Source organism: Mobula hypostoma, chromosome 14, assembly GCF_963921235.1.
Source record: "Mobula hypostoma chromosome 14, sMobHyp1.1, whole genome shotgun sequence".
Classification (NCBI taxonomy): Eukaryota; Metazoa; Chordata; class Chondrichthyes; order Myliobatiformes; family Myliobatidae; genus Mobula; species Mobula hypostoma.
The window spans coordinates 22,685,377-22,703,388 of record NC_086110.1 but is presented as its reverse complement, the minus strand read 5'-3'; the positions used below and the strand labels follow the sequence as shown (position 1 = coordinate 22,703,388).

Here is an 18,012-nt window from a genome sequence, read left to right as displayed (position 1 = left end):
AATGCTAATATTGTACAATATCTTTGTATGGAACACACTTCTTACAGTTTTCTCTATATTTGGCTTTTTGTTTATCATTCCAACTTTATAATTACAACAGATTGTCCAGTAAAATATTACAGATCAGAAAATAGTTAGAATGACATTTATATATTAGGCACAGAGGAGATGTCAGGAGTAAGTTTTTTTTACGCAGAGAGTGGTGAGTGCGTGGAATGGACTGCCAGCGATGGTGGTGGAGGCGGATACGATAGGGTCTTTTAAGAGACTCCTGGACAGGTACATGGAGCTTAGAAGAATAGAGGGCTATGGGTAACCCCAGGTAATTTCTAAAGTAAGTACATGTTCAGCACAGCATTGTGGGCTGAAGGACCTGTATTGTGCTGTAGGTTTTCTATGTTTTTATGTTTATATTTAGAATAGCGTACCTTATGAGAATAGGTTGAGTGTACTTGGCCTTTTTTCCTTGGAGTGACAGAGGATGAGAGGTGACCTGATAGATGATGAGGGGCATCGATCATGTGGATAGCCAGAGGCTTTTCCCCAGGGCTGAAATGGCTAACACAAGGGTGCATAGTTTTAAGGTGCTTGGAAATAGATACTGAGGAGATGTCAGGAGTAAGTTTTTCACACAGAGAGTCGCGAGTGCGTGGAATATGCTACCGGCGGCGGCGTTGGATCCGGATACAATAGGGTCTTTTCAGAGCCTCTTAGATAGGTACATGGAGCTTAGAAAAATAGAGGGCTATGCGCTAGGGAAATTCTAGACAGTCTCGAGGTAGGTTACATGCTTGGCACAGCATTGTGGGCCGAAGGACCTGTAATGTGCTGTAAATTTCTGTGATCTATGTTTAAGCTTGCTCATTATTCCACTGATGATTGTTGATAAATGGTCCCAATTCCAAGGGAAATAAATATTCCAATGATTACCAGTGCATGGACAGCAAACCTGCTCATAAATTTCCTTTGGTTCTACCACTGAACTTGCATTAAGTGGTCAAGAATGCTTAAGGCACTTTATCTCCCATTATTGATTTATGTTCTTCTCTCTCCTTGTTCAAAAGCACCCCATATCTTCTGGCAGCCTGAATCTAAAATGGTGCTGCAAATATCTCACGTGATGGATAAAAAGACATCCATTTCTTTAATAATTAAGCATCCATTTTTCTGATGGATCAAACTCTTGTATTGTCTTTGCTTTTAAGCCCTTTGCTTATTCTTAATAAGTCTTGTGCTGACAGAAATCCATCTGTCTAACTCTGTTAGATGTTTGTGTAGTTACTATCAACATTCCCTGATGGCAGCCTTGTGAACTTATCGACAAAATTGCTGAACTGAATAGACAAATGAAATGATTAATCCAAACCTGAGAAAAAAATCAGACTTTAACTTTCACAAACAAGAGAAAATCTGCAGATGCTGGAAATCTGAACAACACATGCAAAATGCTGGAGGAACTCAGCAGGCCAGGCAGCTTCTATGGAAAAAATTATAGTTGATGTTTTGGGCCAAAACCCTTCTAGAATTTTAACTTTCATCATTTTTCTCATTATATATCTTTCCAGTACTGGTGAGATTTGGGCTAGGTTTCTGAGGAACTTTGAACTTCTGGAACCACCTGTATCTTCAGAACAGATAAACAAAATAATTAAAACCCAAATGTAATCAATACAAGTTTAGTTAATCTGAAAATGTAGTTTTAGATCTTTAATTATGAGTTTTTCAGATTGAAATAGAAACAAAATATTTTGGTTTGTTGGAACAACAGTATATTGCCCTGGAATATGGTATTTAGGGAGTCTGCACATTCTCTACCCACATTGAATACAGTTTCATTGTAAGATTTTATTCCTTGGAGTTAATGGTGTTCCTGCTGGGATCCGGGAATAAAAGTTGGTCTGTCTATATATGTGGAATAAGCAATAATCTTTGGGCCAATGCAATGTGGCCTGTGTAATGGCCTTTGTCTGAGTAGCGAGAAAGCAGATGCTTGTAGAAACTGCTGAAGGTTCCCACCTGGAGGAGGATGTCAATTCACAAACGTGGGCTTCAAATCTTTCCATGAACTGGGATGAACATTTACTAAAATGTGTTGTTGATGAAACCATATTGTCTTGGTGTTTCTATGATGTTGTTTGATGGTGGTGTTACTGTACTTACGGTTATCTTTTCACCAATTCGTGATTACCTTCCTTGGAATTTAGGTGATTCCTTGCCAGAGGGTAAAATCTCAGGATGGATATGACTCCAAGATGAAATGATAGCATTAGAAGCTCATTACCTAAGTCGGCCTTAGTCCCACACTATAATCCAGTGTGTAAGCGAGACAGCTTTGCCTTACTTGACAACACTGCAGATGGACTGGCCAACCAGATTCTCAAATGAAACTTCAAGATTGGATCCTTTACAGTGCTCCCTGAGTTTTTACTCCACTAACCCTGCTGATTAGTGTCCATGTGGGTAACGTCTTCTTTTAGAAAGAAAAAGCAATATCTGATGAATATCATGCATAGTTTTTCCAGCTTTATTTAGGGATGCTGAGATGTGGTGGTAGAGTATCAGATACTGAACTGAATGAAAAAAAGATACTGGCAATCATGGTCCCATTATTAAAGTTGTTCCTTGTTTAGCAGGACTAGGATCAAGAACGTTACAAGAGTATTCAAATTGCAAGGCTTTCCATTGTCAAATGCAGCGGTCCCCAACCAGAGGGCTGCGGACCGGTACCGGGCCACAAAGCATGTGCTACCGAGCCGTGAGGAAACCTTTCCTCATTCCCTGTCATGCATTATTGAGCTTGAACGCACATGAGGTCATTACCCGCGCGTCATCCATGTCAGCGCGGGAAGAAGATCAACTCCTCGAGCTTGCAAATGACAGCGGGCTGAAAAGTATGTTTGACATAACATCTCTGCCGGCATTCTGGATCAAAGTCAAGGCTAAATATCCTGAGACAGCCACGAAAGCACAGAAAACGTTGCTTCCATTTCCAACATATCTCTGCAACGAATGCAACGAAAACTAAATTGCGGAATAGACTGGGCATAAGGAACCCCCTTCGAGTATTGCTGTCTCCCATCACCCCTCGATAGGACCGTCTTGTTGCAGGGAAACAAGCCCAGGGCTCCCACTGATTCAGCGATATTGGTGTGTAGCAATGATTTTATATGTTCATACGGGGAAAATATGTGCTGTGTGTTTAATATCCAAATGCTACTTAAAATGTTATGATGCTATTGACTTATAAGTGACTTATATAACCTCATAACAATTACAGCACGGAAACTGGCGATCTCTGCCCTTCTAGTCCGTGCCAAATGCTACTGTCACCTAGTCCCACCGACCTGCACTCAGCCCATAATCCTCCATTCCTTTCCTGTCCATATACCTATCCAATTTTTCTTTAAATGATAATATTGAACCTGCCTCTACCACTTCTACTGGAAGTTTGTTCAACACTTACTTCAAGCTCCCCTGTCGTCCCCGGATAATTGACTTATCACTATATTCATGCCAGGAAAATGTGCGCTGTGTGTTTAATATTAAATTCGTTTGATAAACCCTTTTAGAAACGAAATTGAGTGCATTAGCCACTTATCACCTATATTTCGGTCATGATTAACACCCCCCCACTGCCCCCCCCCACCAAACAGAATCGCCAAAAACGATTTGCAGAGAAAAATCGGCACGTACACGCATGCGCACTGGTGCCCACGCAAGGCTTCATGGTCATTGTACTCTTTCTCGGGGTAAACCCAACGTATTTGACTGCTACTCTTGTCTGTTGGCAACCCTACCAAAGCCCCCCCCCTCCCGCACCCCCCGGGTCGGCTGGTCCGCAAGAATATTGTCAATATTAAACCGGTCCGCAGTGCAAAAAAGGTTGGGGACTCCTGGTCTAATGCACAATGTCACACCATAATGTACAGTTCCAGACACCTTACGGTTCCTCTGAGCAAAATTGCCAATTGTGGAGTGTGATCCATGCCCACCAATAACTGGGTTAAGATTAATTAAACATATTTAATGTATGAACTTCACAGGCTAGAGGTTGAAAAGAATTTAAATCCAGGTCCAAGCCAAGATTGTAATAATCTTGCACCACTGTCCTACTGTCTTAGTTATTTAGAGATGCTGCACAGTGCCAGACCCTTCCAGCCCAACAAGCCCACGCGCCTAGTTATATCCATGTGACCAACTAAATGGTATGTCTTTGAAAAGAGGGAGGAAACCCACATTGTCACGAGGAGAACACACAAAATCCTCACAGACAGCGATGGGATGGGAATTGTACGCGGGTCGCTGGTGCTGTAATAGCACTACACTAACCGCGTTATACCACCCGAATAATGTCTTGTGAAAATAATATGAATGTAATTATTGCAAAAGTAACATTGCAAACTGAATAAACTTGCAGAGTATTAATAATTTATTAAATACACATGGGTGCTAAAACGCTCTAAGCTGTTATGTTCAGAGAATGCATAGTCACAAGCAGCATATGATGTATATTCTTATTAGTATGTCTCTTAATGTACAACCAATTGAAGAGAATGTCATAATGGTGAATAACTTGTGCAATAGCATTTACCAGGATGAAAAACAGAAAATGCTGGAAACACTCAGCAGATTGAGGAGGGAAAACCTGAGTTAACAGAGTTAATGTTACAGGTTGGAGGCCCCTCTCTTTCCGCAGATGCTGCTTGACTTCCTGAATGTTTTCAGAATTTTCTGCTTTTTATTTCAGATTTCCAGAATCAACACTTTTTTGATTGCCATTACTGGGGGATCTTTGGTAAATTTGTGATTGAATAGTTGCATCTTTATTAGTTTTACATCACAATAAAAACTTCTATAGGTTCAAAAACTCAGTCCAGTTTTCTGTACCTTTATTAGAATCGTCATGGTTTATTTTACAAAATAGATATTTTTGGGAGATTAGCTGATATCAATGCACATGAGTGAAGACAAGTTCTTTCCTTCCCCGTGAACTACCTCCAGAAAGTAGTTTATCAGGTGGATATAAAGTTGTATTTAAGACAAAAGTTAATTAGAATTAGTTTCTACTCCAATTATGCATAAGGACAGCAAACTAATTTAATTGGAACCAATTAAAAGTCCATTGTACCTTAAATTCACATAGTGTATCTTAAATAATCAATCTTAATTCCTCCTCTTCTTTCCTAGCCTTTCTCCATTAATTTTGTTTTCAAATCAGATGGTAACTGAGACAGAGTTTGTCAGTTGGTTTCCACTGACCTATTACTGATTGGTAAAATAATCTGTAAATCTGTGTCAGGATAAAATGGGTGAAGCACCTTCAATTACTCCAAAAGACTGAGGTTTGGTAAAATACTGAAAGGCTTTTATTCGCTGTACAATACGACCTCCACAGTGAGTGTCTGCCCCCGGACTGAGGGGGAGGGGCAAGGCGAATACCTTTATACAGGACTCTGTGGGAGGAGCCACAGGGGCAGTCAGCAGAGGTGTGTGTCCAGACAGGTAACCGAGTTACAACATATATACATGGTTTACCACATTCACCCCTCCTTTTTTTAAAAAAAGAGTCCCGCAGGGTGAAGTGACTGACAATATTTACAAGAAGTATATTTACAGGTTAAGTCTATCAGGCGGTCGAGTCCGTCGCTGTGATCTACGTAGCACTGGCGATGGCGGTTGTGTTGGCTCCGGCCTGACTTCAGGTGCCAGCACGTTAGGCATCGGTAATCCCTCGTGCGAGTGCGTCGCGCCCGGTATGGGAGTGTCGTGTGGTGTCTGTATAGGGTTTGGGGTGCACAGTGTCTTGTAGGTACATACATTGGTGGGTATGGGGTCAATAGTCGCCACGGAGTGTTCAGGGTAGGGGCCCGGAGCTCCTGCGGGCGCCAGGTCGCGGATGGAGACCGTGTCCTCCCGCCCATCAGGTAAAACCACGTAGGCATACTGGGGGTTCGCATGAAGTAAGTGAACCCTCTCGACCATCAGGGAGTATTTATTGCTCCTCGCATGTTTCCAAAGCAGCACTGGCCCCGGGGACATCAGCCAAGTTGGTAGGGTGGTTCCAGTGGTCGATTTTCTGGGAAACGAAAAGAGCCGCTCATGCGGGGTGGCATTGGTGGCTGTGCATAACAGGGAGCGGATGGAGTGGAGTGCCTCGGGAAGGACCTCCTGCCAGCGGGAGATCGGCAGTCCCTTTGACCTGAGGGCTAAGAGTGTGGCTTTCCACACTGTGCCATTCTCCTTCTCTACCTGTCCATTCCCCCGAGGATTATAGCTCGTGGTCCTACTGGTTGCAATTCCCCTAGCCAGCAGGTATTGGCGCAGCTCGTCACTCATAAACGAGGACCCTCTGTCGCTGTGGATATAGCATGGGTATCCGAACAGAGTGAAGAGCTTGCGCAGGGCTTTTATAACTGACGTGGTAGTGGTGTCGGGGCAGGGGATGGTGAAGGGGAACCGCGAGTACTCGTCAATTACGTTAAGAAAGTACACATTGCGGTCGGTGGAGGGAAGGGGGCCCTTAAGGTCAACACTCAGTCGCTCAAAAGGGCGGGTGGCCTTGATGAGTGGTGCCTTTTCGGGTCGGTAGAAGTGCGGTTTGCACTCTGCGCCGACTTGGCAGTCCCTGGTCATCATCCTGATCTCCTCAAGGGAGTAAGGCAGGTTCCGGGCTTTCACGAAGTGGAAAAGCCGGGTGACTCCCGGGTGGCAAAGGTCTACATGTAAGGCGTATAGCCAGTCGATCTGCGTGCTGGCACATGTTCCCCAGGATAGGGCATCGGAGGGCTCGTTGAGCTTCCCAGGCCTGTACATGAAGTCATAGTTGTAGGTGGAGAGTTCGATTCTCCACCTCAGAATTTTATCATTTTTGATTTTGCTCCGCTGCTGATTATTAAACATGAACGCAACTGAGCGCTGGTCAGTTAGCAGGGTGAACCTTTTGCCAGCAAGATAGTGCCTCCAGTGCCTTATAGCTTCCACTATGGCCTGGGCCGCTTTCTCTACCGCAGAGTGCCGAATTTCAGGGCCTTGAAGGGTACGGGAGAAGAACGCCACTGGTCTTCCTGCCTGGTTGAGGGTAGCAGCCAGCGCAAAGTTGGAGGCGTCACTCTCTACTTGGAGGGGAATGGCCTCATCCACCGCATGCATTGCTGCTTTGGCAATGTCCCCTTTTATGTGGTTGAAGGCCGTGTGGGCCTCGGCAGAGAGGGGGAATGTGGTGGACTTGACCAGGGGGCGGGCCTTGTCTGCATAGTTAGAGACCCATTGGGCGTAATATGAAAAGAAGCCCAGGCCCTTTTTGAGGGCTCTGAGGGTATTGGGAAGAAGGAGTTCCAACAGGGGGCGCATACAGTCGGGGTCAGGGCCAATGACTCCATTCTCCACGACACACCCAAGGATAGCAAGTCGGGTGGTCCCAAATACACACTTGTCCTTGTTATAGGTGAGGTTGAAAGATTTGGCCGCTTGGAGAAATTTTTGGAGGTTGTTGTCGTGATCCTGCTGGTCGTGACCGCAGATGGTGATGTTATCCAGATATGGGAACGTGGCCTTCAGTTGGCACTGGTCCACCATCTGGTCCATTGCCCTCTGGAAGACAGATACACCATTCGTGACACCAAAGGGGACGCGCAGGAATTGATAAAGCCTGCCGTCCGCCTCGAAGGCAGTGTAAGGGCGGTCCTCCCAGCGGTTGGGGAGCTGATGGTAAGCGGATTTTAGGTCTATGTTCGAGTACACCTTGTACTGTGCTATCTGATTGACCATATCCGCGATGCGGGGTAGAGGGTTGCGTCGAGCTGCGTGAACCTATTGATGGTCTGGCTATAGTCCACGACCATCTTATTCTTCTCCCCGTTCCGAACAACGACCACCTGGACCCTCCAAGGACTTGTGCTTGCCTCAATGACCCCCTCCCTGAGCAGCCGCTGCACCTCCGACTTAATGAAAGCTCTGTCCCTCGCGCTGTACCTCCTGCTTTTAGTTGCCACAGGTTTACAGTCAGGGGTCAGGTTGGCGAACAGCGGTGGGGGAGGGATCCTGAGGGTGGAGAGGCCGCAAGTGGTGTCGGTAGTGCGGCAGTTGGCATGGTGTTGAGTGGGATGCACGGGTCGGTGTGTGTGTGTGGTCAGTAGTGGGGTACGTGACATATCTCTACAAAACAGGGGATTTATGACAGTAATTGGCGGGTGGGGCCCATCATACTTCATTGTCACGCTTTTCAGGTGGCTCTGGAAGTCCAACCTCAACAGCACAGGGGCACACAGTTGAGGCAAGACCAGTAACGTAAAGTCCCGATATTCTGTGCCCTGCACCACTAGCGTCGCTGTACAACCCCCCCCGGATGTCTGTTGTATGCGACCCGGAGGCCATGGTGACCCTCTGACTTACCGGCCGTATCATGAGTCCACAATGCTGCACCGCGGCCGGGTGGATAAAACTCTCCGTGCTGCCTGTGTCAAACAGGCAGCTTGTCCTGTGCCCCTCCACCAGGATGTCCATCATTGACCTTGAGAGTTGGTGGGGAGCGCTTTGGTCGAGGGTCACGGAAGCCAGGGTGGGGTCGCTGTCTTGGTCTGGCGCGGTGGGATGGCCCGTGAGCACCCGTTGGTCGTAGGCGGTGGGAGGTGGCGCCGACCAAGATGGCCGCCCCCATGTCTCGCACGTGGTGGCGGTGTGCAGGGAAGATGGCGGCCCTCATGTCTTGCATGTGATGGCAGTGTGCAGGGAAGATGGCGACCCCCACGTCTTGCACACGGCGCTGCTTGATCCCACTCGCGGTTTTGACTTACAGACCTTGGTGAAGTGGCCCTTCTTTCCACAGCTGGAACAGGTAGCTTGTTGGGCCGCGCAGCGTTTCCGGGGGTGCTTCTCCAGTCCGCAGAAGTAGCACTTCGCAGACTCACGACTGGCTGCAGCTGAGGTCGATTCACTGGCGGGTTGCGGGGTCTGCGGCGCCCACAAGGCCATCGGGGGATCGCGTGCCTGGAGAGCCTCAGAGTTATGCAGAGCGGCCTCCAACGTATCAGCCAGCTCGATCGCCGAACTTAGGGTAAGATCGGCTTTTTCCAGCAGCCGCTGGCGCACATACACTGACCTGGTCCCCGTAACGAAGGCGTCTCTCACTAGGAGTTCTGCATGCTGCGCCGCCGTCAGCTCCTGGCAATTGCAGGCCCGCACGAGTGTCTGTAGGGCCCGGACAAACTCAGTACTCGATTCCCTGTTGCCGTGTGGCTAAGCGATGCCGAGCATAGACGCTGTTTATCGGCCGCAGGTATTGTCTTTTGAGTACGTTCATCGTGCCGTCGTAGTTCGGCTGGTCTCTGATCAGCGAATAAACCCGTGGACTGACCCTGGAGAGTAGAACTCTGCGCTTCGCTATGGGGTCGGTCGCTTTAATCTCCTCTAGATACACTTCGAAGCAGGCCAGCCAGAGTTCGAAAGCGTTTCCAACGTCAGGCATTTGCGGATCGAGGTCTAATTTGTCTGGTCTCAGAGCCTGTTCCATGTTTTAAAATGTACAGCGAATAAAATTGAAGCAACTTCAATTACTCCAAAAGACTGAGGTTTGGTAAAATACTGAAAGGCTTTTATTCGCTGTACAATACGACCTCCACAGTGAGTGTCTGCCCCCGGACTGAGGGGGAGGGGCAAGGTGAACACCTTTATACAGGACTCTGTTGGAGGAGCCACAGGGGCAGTCAGCAGAGGTGTGTGTCCAGACAGGTAACCGAGTTACAACATATATACATGGTTTACCACAATGGGCCAGACTGATTATTGTTGAACTATATCACTGTCAGCATGTATTGCCTAGAACTAGTTGCCATGGCAACCAATGGCACTGCAAAAAGAAACTCCTTTAAGCTGTTCGGTAATTTTTTGTGAATATGGTGTTCAAGGCAACTTCTTTTGAATTACAGTTTGACTCACCAAAGATTAATAATATTCTGTGTAAACCAATATAAAAGTAGTCCAACTGATTCAATGCCCTAAACAGTTCTATTTCACAAAAAATATTTTATTATAAGTTAGCTACTTTTATGATTGAAAGAAATAGAATTTTAAAAACAATATTTTAACTTTATTTTCTGACATCTTTATGTTTATTAGATTTAGATTGTCACTGATTTCTCTGGTAAGTTTTCGTATTAATTCTACAGAATTGATGGTTTGGTGTATTTGGAATTTGGACAATATGGGAGTAATGAAGAATCTTGAACAGAGAATCCATTATTGATCATTTCAATTCCCAATCAATCAGATGTACTTGGATTGCTCCCACCACTGTTTAATTCCAGGAATGATTTCCTGAAAGGCTGTGAACTTGAAAGAGGAAAAGTTGGATGGCACTGATACTAATACTATGGAACAGTGCATGAGGTGTAATATCATTGCATGACAAGAGACTGCACAAATAATATATTGGTGTTTCAGTTCATTGATGGAAAAAACCCTTGGTGTCATTCATTAGTGTTGATAGCATTTTAATGCAGCGGCTGAGTCAAATGCTATCCATATGGAGAATCTGACTGTTGGTATATTGAATAACGATACAATAATTGAATACTCAAGAGAAAAATTGTTGATTACTATGAATTCTATTTGATGTTCCACTTTTTGAAATGTTACATAGTTGATCAATGTCTTTTGCTCATTTGATAACCAAACTTCAAGTGAACATTCATATTAATTTAGTGACACCGTGTTATAAGTCCTGCAACAAATGAGGATTTTGTGGATGTTGTGTATGTCTGACTTTGGTGAGGGGGTCATTCATATAAAGCTCCAGTTTATGTCATCAGATGCTGCCACTCTCAGGTACTTCAGAAGACATGTTGCCATAGAATGAGGGAAGTTATTGACAGCCAGGCTGTTCCCCTCAGGCTAATTTCCCCACTTTTGGAGGAAACGTAAATTAGGAACCTGGCATATTCTGCTGGAGGGTGGAGAAATAAGAAATAGAAAAAGACAACAAGCTACTTTATGACCATGGGCTTCCTCTTTACCAGTTGTGGTCATCAGCTGAATCATGTTGGCAGTTACTGGTAGCTTATGTAAATAAATAGCAAGAACAAGCAGCTGAAGGCAAAGGAATAAAATTATTTTGTGTGCTTTTTATTGACATTTGCCTTGTGTATATACAAAGATAAATGCATTAAAAGAAATTCTAACTATCGAAAATATTTGTATATATATTACATGCAATATTAATCTTGATTAGGGAATTGTTTACCTTTCACAAGCATAATCATGAGCAAAAAGGAAATGGTTGCTTTAACATGCATGTGAAGTTCATTCCTGCTATCTCATATAATACATTAGGAATAGGCTAGCAATCTGCTAGGATATCCTCACTGCAAATGGCTTTGATTGATAAGCACATGTTTCTATTCATTTCAAGGCACCGTCTTCAGAACGTTGCAGGGATTCAATTCATTTCACTGTGTCTTAAGAATGAATTTTTCATCAGATTGTGTCACATAGAAAGAAAACACTGATGTGATTGTCAAAATGTTAACATTCCAACATTTGATTTATCTGAAATATTTTCTTCAGTTGAGGAGTTTACAGAATTGTCTGAAGCATTTTTTCACATTGTCCTATACTAAGAAGCTTCCCTGATACTTGAGAAATAAGGACAATAAATCAGATTGGTCACAAGGTCACAGGTTTGATTCCTAAACTGTGCTGAACTGGCTGATGAGCATGGAGACATGGAGAACTTGTCATTGCCCAATCTTCACCCGAGTCAGAGAAGAGACAATCAGCCTTGCACTTCCATCACTGCAAATGGAATTAGAATGCCAACAGCAGTTAGAATCACAATGAGGCCTCACCACTCTGTTTAGAAGGGTGGCTGGCACCTGCAGTATTGAATCCTAGCAGGAACAAACATTGAGTGGAGCAAAAGAAAGAGATTTGGGAATTTAAAAAAAATCACAGATAATAGTGCAGGCACCAAGAACATGAGGGAGGGCTTCAAAATCAGATTAAGATAATAACTCATTGTAGGTGGTGAAAGAAACTTACCATGAAAACTATATGAATAAAAGAAAATTACATGGAATCTAAGGCAAGCTTGCTTATTGTTCTTCAGGATACCCTGCATAGAGAAAATACTTAATTATCATATGAGGGAATCATTTATTTGCAAAATTATTGTTTTTTTCCCAAGTTCAATCCACTTGCTTTCTCTTTTGGTTCTATATGGGGTGCAGTTCCATGCACATGCTATCCTCGATCTCGTGCTTATTATAACCTGACTATGACTGTCACCCTATTACATGGCCATTATGGCTTCACAGCTTAGCTTAATCCTATACTCACTGCCTTGCAACCCTCCTGAAGAGCTCCAGTCTTGTAACCAGGAGCTGGAAAGGCTGACTTTCCCCTTTAAAAAAAAAGTTTAATTTCACTATGATGAGTTACATCTGAGCAACTGAGGCATTATTTTCACAAAAATAAAATTATCCATCAGGAAGGCCTGAATGATACTCTTTGGTATTAAGGAAAATGCTCCAAAGAGAATGTTCCATGATCCTTCTCAGTTATTTAGACGAAGGCTCTGGTGAAGTTGAAATGTCCACACCTTCTAAGAGGTTTTGGGCTGTAAGGATTACGTTCACCTTGGTTTCACTGGATGGAGCCACTGCTGCAAATGAAGTGACAGTTCTTTAGCACTTGAGAGGAGGTGGTCAAGGAGATTCAGAGCGGTGACATTCTGTGTGGCAGTCAGTGAGGAGGTGCCATTGTAGAAATGGCAGTCAGACTTGTCTCTTGCAGAAAGACATGATTATATCTGAGATCTCCTGGAATGGTGACAATGAAGGAGATTTCTTGATGGGGAGATGGAATTGTGCATCTATGACTGAAGTTCTATACTGCCTCAGCAAAAATACCAACCACCTTTGAAGCTTTGTTGGTCTTAGTTGGTCTATAGCCTTTTCACTCATCAGGGGTGACAGAAAATAGGACCAGATAGTTTGCTCTGTTATGGAGTTGAGGGCTAAGCAGTGGCAGCTGAGATCATCAAAAGCTGCTTTCTTGTGAGTGCGGATCACAAATTCACTGGCAGGTTGAGTAAGCCAATATCAGCATGCTCTCCCAGAGCAATTGAGGGCCAGATTACATTGTTAGTTCTATTATGGGAGCCAGATCACTAACCTACAAGTAATAAGCCTCATAAAGCAGACACTCCATTCCATGGTCGGTGTTAACAGATACAGTGAGGCAATGATTCAAAGGTGTTTTTAATGTCTTCTTGAAAAAGTTTAAATGCCCATCTCTATACCAACACCTCGAACCCCTGGCCCATGATTACTCAAAATGGAAAGGGATATCTGAAATTTAGGAGCGTGCAGGAAGCTCAATGTTAAAACTCGAAGGACCAACCCACCCACTTGCTCGACAACTGTGTCCTTTCCCACCAATCTCAATCACCTCAAACCGCAAAGAAATGGAGGGAAGCTTTTTCCTCAATCCTGTCAGACCAGCTGAAGAATGGATCCAAGGCAGGTGGATGAGTTATTCAAAATCTGATTGATTAATGTTCAGTGTTATGACACTGCATGGGTGATATGGCGAAGTAAAGTTTGCTGGAATAAACCCAGTGTCATATTTTGAGGGGTACAAACCACCTGCAAGTTTGCTGAAATAAATTAACCTACATCAAATATTAATTTATATGTTGGGACAGGAGGTATAGTCTGAGGCAAGAAGCTATCCAAAACAGGAATATGATACAGTATGCCCCATTTTCCTGGCTCAGTACACTGCATGAATACGAAAGAAGAACCGAGACAAGCACTTAAATTACCAAGGGATAAAAGGCAACAAATGCAGTAAAGTAGATTAGTATACATAAGTACAATAGTTGGTACAGACGTTGGAGTATATTTTTCTGTGCTATAAGCTTGAAACCATCTGAGATAAATGAGCTCATTCAATTGGCTTTCCACCCAGCATCTTAGATCTTCACTCCTTCCAGTAGTGCACAGTGGCTGCAGAAGGCACACATTCGGGTCACTTTTCCAGCCTCTCCCAAAACCGTGGCACACGCCTGCCCCAAGTCATGTGCTTCCCTGATTTGGAAAAATCACTCCTCCTTAACTCATTTCCAACAACAGTGTGAATGCTTTTACCAGAAGTTCAGGAAAGCAGATTTTCACAACTGTTCAAGGGCACCAAATACTTCCCTTGTCAGCAACACCTTCATCCCATGAATAAAAACTGGTTCATAGTTAACGAAACATGAAGTGCGAACTGCAGTCATTCTTGACCCAACCTCCATACCTTTTGGGAGAGTTCCAGAGTGTCAGTATCATTGGGTAAAATAGATTCCAATGAGCTAAACGTATTTTGAATATTTGTGAATTTTTGGTTTATACCACAGATTGGAATTATTAAAGTGAATTCACCATGAGAATGATGAATGATGAGTTTGGCCATGGTTTCTCATTGATTATACGTACACAGCACTCTAATGTCAGGCAAATACACCTATTTGATCTGTACCTTGAAAGGCTTGAGTTCAGGTGTATACAAACAGACCTGAGTCAAAGGTGCCGAGTTCCCACGTCTACACTCACCATGGGAATTAGTTTCAGTTTCCCCATCAAGTAATTTGTAAAAATCTTAATGAAATCACTCCCTAATATTTTGACACGAGAGAACAAAAGCCTAAACCTCATAATTAGTTCCCATAGTTTAACCCTATCGGCCACGATTTAATTGGCGGATATCCATCAGCCTCTATAAAATTCACAGCAACTTTCCCGAGGTACAAAGGTCAGAAATAAGCCCTCTACTCAAGATGAAATATAAGCAGAGCTATATTTAGCTGTTACGTACCCTTTTGAACCAGAACCTTTTTTGGGAAAAATAATTTACAGAACAATTTCAACGTTTTACATGGCGGGGGGGGGGAATCATTCACTCACAACTACTAATGTAAGTTATATCCATAAATGGGTAATAGTTTGTCATTTATTCCATAAAGTTCGCTTTTGCATGCATGCATGCATATTGTTCACGCTCAGCAGTGGAACTTTGTGTTTGCATTGACTGCAGACGGCGGTTTGAGCCCGAGCCTGCTGGTGGTGGAGCAGATGCGGGTGTCTATCCCTAATACACAACCTACAATGGGACACAAACAGTCCGAACGGCAGCGAGAGGCTTGAGCTGCTGCCCCTCCCCCTGTGTCAGCTCTCCGTACGACCGGTGGCTCGGGTTCTGCGGCACTGACGAGAAGGGGGAGAACAGGAGCAGCAAGTGGAAGGGGAAAGGAGCGCCGAGGGTGGGGAGGGGAAGGGAAGGGAAGGGGGAATCGGCACCGCAGCGGGGCGGTGGCACGCCCGCTCCTCCTGCTCTCTCTCTCTCTCTCTCTCTCTCTCTCGGTGTATGTGTGTGTGGACCTGGACATGCTGCCAGTCTGAGCCTCGACCGTCTCAGAGGAAGCGCTGCCAAGCCGCGGATCTCCCGAACTGACTGCCACAGCTGGGTTCATCCGACCGACGCTGCAGCCATGTAAGAGCCGTTCTTTTCCCCCCATTTTTCTTCCCTTCCTCCTCCCGCGTCTCCCCCTCGCTCTTGCATTGCGCCGAAGGTTGCTTTCCTTGGCATCGAACCCCCTGCTGTAAGGGAGGTTGCAGTCAGGCCCGGGGGCTTCTGGCTTGGGCTCAAAGAAACCCTGTCACGGGGCGAGTGTCTGAGGAGGAGCAGGGGCTGGTGGTGCTCTCCTCGCCCGGGGGAAGAGGGTGTACCGTGACCGCTAGCTTCGTGCTGGCTGACGCTCCGCAGCTCAAACTTCTCTTCGGGAGTCTGCAGAGATGGTGGGTGTCTCACGGGCCCGACGGCGTGCTGGGAGCCACGGGGACGGGCCCGACTCCGGCTCCGGCTCCCACGGGGAGAGGCGCCGATCCCCCGGGTGTCTGGGCGGAGAGAGGCGCTCAACAGGCGGCTGGCTGGTGGTACTGCTGTGGCCGGAGGACAGGCAAGTTGTAGCTTCCTCTACCCTCACGCCTGTCGCACCGCATCGTGATGACACCCGTTTTTATGAGCACTATCTCTTTGCTGCTCGTTATTCCACTTGACTTCTTCCTCCAGACCCTGCGGTTTCTTCAACTGCACCTCCTCGGCACTGTATTTCTACTCTCTTCTTGTCTCTCGAGCCTTGATGGACATCACCTCTCCAGTAAAGCTGATGACCCTTTTTTCTCTTTTCCTCCCTCTCCTTACCACCTCTTTCAAACTCAAAATTAAGTTTATCTTTGGATAATAAAATACAGACTTCAGTGCAGTATCATAGTGGATTACTTTCTTTACCCCAATCTTCCAAAGTACTATGAGGCAAAATAAATTTCATAAATTAATCCCTGTAGGATTTATGTGCACAACTCCAGTCAGCTTGTGTGTCTGCCGGACTCTGGAACTATAACATGACAATGAATTGCACTCTGAATGGGCACGATTCCGTTCTCTCTTCCATGTTAGTACAATCACTATGTGCATTACTGTAACAAAATGTTGTCTGGGTTTTTACCAAGTAATTCTGATTTCAGTATACATGTATTAAGATTCCGGTGGACAGGTGTGCAGTGAATTGGTGCACTGTGTCTCTTTTGGCGCTGTCTTTGTCAAGGATTGAATGTAGTACCATTTTGAATGTAGTTTAGAATTACAATTAAAAAGTTACTTAAGTTTGTTTGGGACAAAGTGCTTCTAAAAAAAATTCAGGAACACTTGAGGGTATTTCTCAACTGATTTCACAAAGGCAGATTTTACTTTGGTAACCTGATACCATTTCTCCCAAGTAAATTGTAAGTAGTTTAAAATGCGTCTGTATTCTAAACTCTGTCATGGAAAGGATTTACTGAAAAGAAAAGATTCACTATAGAAATAATACAACATTCCTTCTGACTACTGGAAATCCCACTCAAATAGGAGAATAACATTCTTTGTGGCACCTAGAACCTAGAGTCAAAGCACAGTGGGCCAAGCAGAAGTGCTGAAAGGGGCATACTAATTCACAAGCTGCCCACCCAAGTATCCTGTGAACTGTGGATTCCACATTGGCCTCCTCAGTCATGTCAGAACCAAAGTGCGCAAATTATCTTCATTCCTGATCCTAAGCAAAATGTTCCTGTCACTCTGCTAATAATAACACAGATTCTTCAGATGCTGGAAATCACATACAATATGCTGGAGGAACTCAGCAGCTCAGGTTCTGATGAAGGGATTCAACCCGAAATGTTGGCTCTTTATTCCTCTCCAAGGATACTGCCTGACCTGCTGAGTTCCTCCAGCGTTTTGTGTGAGGTACTTCTGCTAATGCTGCCTTATAGTTAACTGGCTCGAAATTTACATCGGTGTAACTAGGGTCATTATTCCTCTCAATAGTGATGATACTGTCCAATAGTACGATGACTCAAATTGTTTAATTATAGAAATGTTCTGCCAGCATGGAGGCTTTCCCAGAATATAATACTTTAGCTGATTTTTGGAAAATGTTTTACAATGAGCAATCCTTGACTTGGAAAGGTTGCCGTATAAAAACATAGTGGCACACAAACCAGTAAATGTGACCTAGGACCAAGAAGTAATCTAAAAGCAGCTTTTAAAAAGTTTCTTGGAGAAGATGAAAATGACAGAGTATCTTATCAAGTACTGCCCGTACTTCAGCCCTGCTGTATTCTCTGTCTCAGTTCCAATTTTAAAAACATCTGTTACCAATCTCCATGTTCACCAACGGTAATGTACAGTATGTACGAGCTCAAATTTTTAATGTAGTGCCAGGAGTATAATGACATAGCGAATGACTTAAACATTAGCAACTTATTTATTATGCTTTCCCCAGTGGCATTGTGCCTATGTGCACACACCATAACTTTGCATGCATTACACACATCCACTCTTCGTTACATGGCTTTTGCCCGAATGAGCGAAAGGGAACGTTTTTGAGGAGTTCCAAAACCGGCTTTCAAAATGTGAAGTGCTGTGATTTCTCAGATG

At 44.6% G+C, this 18,012-nt stretch overlaps 1 protein-coding gene across 2 annotated transcripts in view; it reads left to right on the top strand.

Moving 5' to 3' along the window:
• ripor1 (RHO family interacting cell polarization regulator 1) overlaps window positions 1-18,012 on the top strand; it is a 315,583-nt gene that overhangs the window by 105,957 nt on the left and 191,614 nt on the right. The window contains exon 1 of one of the 2 annotated variants that reach the window (XM_063066804.1): window positions 15,291-15,528. The exons of the other annotated variant lie outside the window; for it this stretch is intronic. The gene's annotated coding sequence lies outside the window, so the exon portion shown is untranslated. Of the gene's footprint in view, window positions 1-15,290; window positions 15,529-18,012 lie in introns of those variants that run through there. 2 annotated transcript variants of the gene reach the window in all.